Here is a 4,950-nt window from a genome sequence, read left to right on the forward strand (position 1 = left end):
TAATATTAGCCAAATTAGCCAATTAGCTATTTGTAGCAAAAAATATCAAATTTTTGCTTTGTTTTAAGTGGATGTTATTAGAATAGATTGGGCACAACTTAAGGAGCTTGAATCTCAGTTTTGGGATGATTTGGTGAAGTTTTGAGGTGGTTTGAATTGAAAACTCGAAGTAAAAGCTGAACATGAAAAAAAATCACACTGTGTATTATTTGTGTATCACATATGTATCATATTTGTATCAATTGTGTATCACATGTATATCCATGTATACCTGTGTGTGTGATACATGCGTGATACATGTTTGATACATGTGTCGCAGAAGACTTTTTTGAACTCGATTTAATTACGAATTTTGATACAAAACCAGTCCAAATCACCTCCAATCTTCCTCAAATTTTGTATATTGACTTTTCTATATATTTTCAATGAATTTCAACTATACCCATTGAAATAGTTCCTTTTTTTGTTTAGATTTTTGGAATATTGTGTAGATTTTTGTATTTCATCACCTTATTTGCTACCCCGTCCATGAAATTTCCTTTCCGTCTTGTATCTAATGTTGCTAATCACGCTTAAAAATATGGAAGGTGATTTTTGCATGTGATTCTTTGAGAGAAAGAACCCTATTATTTGGTTTTTCAATTTTTGTTGGCTAGTTTTGGTAAGTCTATGACTAATGGCTAGAAGTTGGTAAGTTAAGATTTATTTGGGACATTTATATAAGTTTCCCAATATAAAATGATAATGTAAAAAAGAAATAAGGTGACTAATATGTTGCAGTCGGTCAAAGAGTGCAACTTTTTATAAAGTAAAAACTGAAATGTAAATTAGAAGCACTTGAAAGGAAGGACTTTTAATGGTTGAAGATTGGCTGTATATCTTCAAATTTCGTTGGCAAGACTAAAAGAAAATTCAGGAACTGGAATCACTACTCTTTATTGTTTGCAACAAATTATATGTGATACAAAAATAAATTGCAACCACAATATAGAGATGAAGAAACATAATTTTATTCATAAAAAAACGCGGGTACAATTCTGTTTATTCCGTTGATTCTTCTCTCCTGATTATCCCCGTGATTCGAGGGCTAGAACAACGTGTTTCTTGAACGTAGGATGGTGTGTGCTTTCATGGATTTATTTGATATCCATGAAGTATGTTGTGGATCTTCTTGAAGTATTTGATTATCAAGAATTATCCGGCCACTGCTTGATCTCTTTGTGAATATCCCGTGAGTTTATGGTATTTTCGAGATGATCTCCATTTTTGAGATATTTTTTAAAGGATTTTGTAACCCTTTTTATAAGAGTGACCCAGAGTTTTGGTAGAGTAGCCTCTAAGCAACACTAACAGACTCCTAGAATTTTAAAAGATGTTGTAGTATCTTAAATTTAGGATTTAACTCAATCCATTATTTCGATGTCTACATTTATAACGTCTTATTCTTCCCTTTGGATTAAACAAATAGAAATGAAAAAGAATTTGTTCTTTTGATTTTCCATTGAGTAATTTTCACTTTTCATTTCGGCTGACCACTAAAGTTGCTTCTTAAGGTAAAAAAGGTGGAAATTTGACCGTGACTGCAGCATAATGTAAAAAGGAAAAAGAAAAATTGCTTTTATTGAGGTGAGTAATAACTTGAGATTTTCCTGAGATTAACTATATCGTTTTTTCATCTTTTTAGTCTACAATAAGCACATTGTAAAACTATAATCCAAACATACTTGCAGAAAAAAGAAAGAAAAAAAGCATAACCGTGAGAGGTGACAGCTTCGAATCTCAACTATAAGAATAAATAAAATAGGCGACTGAAATTATCACACAAGTGGAGTGCTGGATTTTTCCATCTTTTTGTAGTTTATAAATCTAATCTAATCTAATCTAATCGAATCAGCATATTGGTCAACCCCTTGAAGCATCCTCGTTTTGGTTTAATTTTCAACTCAGAAACTGCTGTTCCTGTTGCAAATAATATGCAATATGTTTCATTTTTATGTATTGGGTTGTTTGTTCATCTTCCAATGGCCAAGGCTTGTCTTTTATGGTTGAAGAACCAAGAAACATACAAAAATACTCGTGCTGATAAGAAATAATGTTAGAATGCTAAAGAAACATTAAAGAGAAGGGTCGTGAGAATAACAGATCGATATTTAATATTAGACCTATAAAAAAAGATAAAAGGAATACTCCATAGTTATTAGTCTTTCGGTTCAGATGTCTCAGCACCTGTCACTTTACCAAAAGCCTTTGACAAGTATGGTATCTCAAGGGACAATCTTTTGTTTACTGAAAGTAATTCATTCATTAGTTTCAATAGTAGTATTATATTACAACAAGTAGCTGCTGCAGGCTGCAGCCTTTCCAAGTGGTGATTAGCATGTCGAACTAAATAAAGCTAAATTGAGCTGTGTTTGGAAATGATTTTATTGGATTTCTAGACAAAAGTTTTGTTGCAAAACAAGAAAGGTAAATAATTTACGTGGAGCCTTTAAATATTACTTACTTGATATCACTATTAATTAACTAGTATTAGAACCCGCGGCCCGCGCAATGCGCGGTAACTATTAAATGAAATTAATTTTAACAAATTAGTTTATTTGTTTGAACATATTAAATTTAATTATTTCAATTAGGTTGCATAATCAAACATTTATAAATTCAATTATATTTAATAATAATACATTTATTTATGTTCGCTTCTAGTTGCAAAGTCAATCATTTGTTATTTTAGTTAAGCAAACCATTCTTCTAAGTTCTAACTATGCGCCATATTGCAATCAACTAAACCCAATTAACCTCAACTTCTTTTTTCTTTTTTATTAATTAAAATCAAAGAGATTTTATTTTCTAGTTCTGTAAGAGCATCGAGAATTTGGTAGGGACTTTCAGTTTTCTTCTTTTTGCGACAATATCTTTCTCTTCTACTCATGTGACTGCAAAGAGTATGACAAACATATAAATTAGGATTAATAGCTTTCAATATACCTGTTGGCATACATATTCAAATAATTCCTATTTTTAAAGTTTTGGAAGTCTCTAAAAAAAACATGCATTTTAGCGGTAATTTTTTAGCTCTACACACATTCAGGAACCATTTAGAAGAAAATTTACTCATGCCTCGTCTTAAAATCTCTATGATATAATATGTAAAGTAATATATAGCGCTTTATTGTCTGCAACTTCAAATGAAAAGACTTTCTTCTTGTGAAACCTTCTTTAAGCAAATAATTATGACGACCCCATCTGTTTTCTCATCCATTCCGTGCTTCCCAGGCCTCGAAAACCTCATTCAGGGTTGCCTCGATTTGCGTGCGTAGTCCGGGCGCATAACCGGAAAGCTTAAATATGAACTCCGTGTGAAAAATGCTAAATTTTGATGTTAATATGAATATAGTTGACTTCGGTCAACATTTTGGGTAAACGGACCCGGACCTGTGATTTGACGGTGCCGGAGGGTCCGTACAAAAATATGGGACTCGAGCATATGCCCGGAGTCGAATTCCGAGGTCTAGAGCCCGAGTAATGAATTTTTCTGTGAAATTATTTTTCTGAAATTACTAAGGAAATTGGAAATGAAATTTGATTAAAAGACTGTGGTATCGGGCTCGTATTTTGGTTCCGGCACCCATTACAAGTCTTATATATGGTTTAAGCGCTTTCTGTAAAGTTTGGTTGAAATCGGACGTCGTTTGACGTGTTTCGGACCTAAAATGGAAATTGATGTTTTATGAAAATTTGGAAGAATTCATGAGTTTTGAGGTTTGATCCGTTGTTTTTGATGTTATTTTGGTGATTTGATCGCACGAATAAGTCCGTAGGATGTTTTTGAGGTTGTGTGTATATTGGGTTTGGAGCCCCGAGGGCTCGGGTGAGTTTTGGATAGGTGTCGGATTGCATTTTTCATTTTGGAAAAAATCTGGTATCAGCTGCTCTGCAAGTTTCGCATTTGCGAAGCCAGAGTTCGCAAATGCGAAGGTCCAGCTATCGCAAATGCGGAGGTTGGTTCGCAAATGCGAAACCAGCCTAAGCAGGCCAAGGTTCGCAAATGCGAAGCCAGGCGTCGCAAATGCCAGACCAATTTCGCAAATGCGAAGGTCACTTGGTCAGCCTCAGTTCGCAAATGCGAACAGCAGTGTCGCATTTCCGAAGCCTGCAGGGTTCGCAATTGCGAACCCAACTTCGCATTTCCCATATCTGCAACCTGCATTTTTCATACTTAGACGAATTTCAAGTCATTTTTCACCCCACTTTCAAAACACAACTCCTTAGGCGATTTTTCAAGAACAAGTTTCATCCCAAATCATTTGTAAGTCGATTTTTACTTAACTCTTTCAATCATTAACATCATTTAACATGTTTTCCACTCAAAATCAAGGATTTTCATGGGTGAAATTGAGGTTTTTGGGTAGAACCTAGGTTTTCTAAAAATTGGGGATTTGGACCTCGATTTGAGGTCCGATTTCAAAACAAATTACATATTTGAGTTCGTAGGGGAATGGGTAACCGGGTTTTGGTTCGAACCTCGGGTTTTGACCACGTGGGCCTGGGGGCGATTTTGGAATTTTTGGGAAAAACTTGGGAAATTCATTTTTATGCATCCAAATTGATTCATTTAGTGTTTATTAAAGTAATTGAGCAATTTGTGACTAGATTCGAGCAAATTGGAGGTGGAATCGCGGGGTAAAGCGATTGTTGGGGATTGAGTGGAATTCAAGGCTTTGAGGTAAGTGTTTGGTTTAACCCTAGTTTGAGGGAATAGGAGTTGAGTCTTATTTGTAACTTGCTAATTGTCGAGTACGATGTATAGGCATGGTGACGAGTATCTATACATTGGTGTCTAGCATGATCGTGAGTCCTTATTTGCGAATAGTTTGGTTGTTGTTATGCCTTCCATGCTTAAATGATGACTTCTATATGTTGTAAAGACCCTGTGAAAGAAATTGTGATCTT

The sequence above is a fragment of the Nicotiana attenuata genome, unplaced genomic scaffold, assembly GCF_001879085.1.
Source record: "Nicotiana attenuata strain UT unplaced genomic scaffold, NIATTr2, whole genome shotgun sequence".
Taxonomy (NCBI): Eukaryota; Viridiplantae; Streptophyta; class Magnoliopsida; order Solanales; family Solanaceae; genus Nicotiana; species Nicotiana attenuata.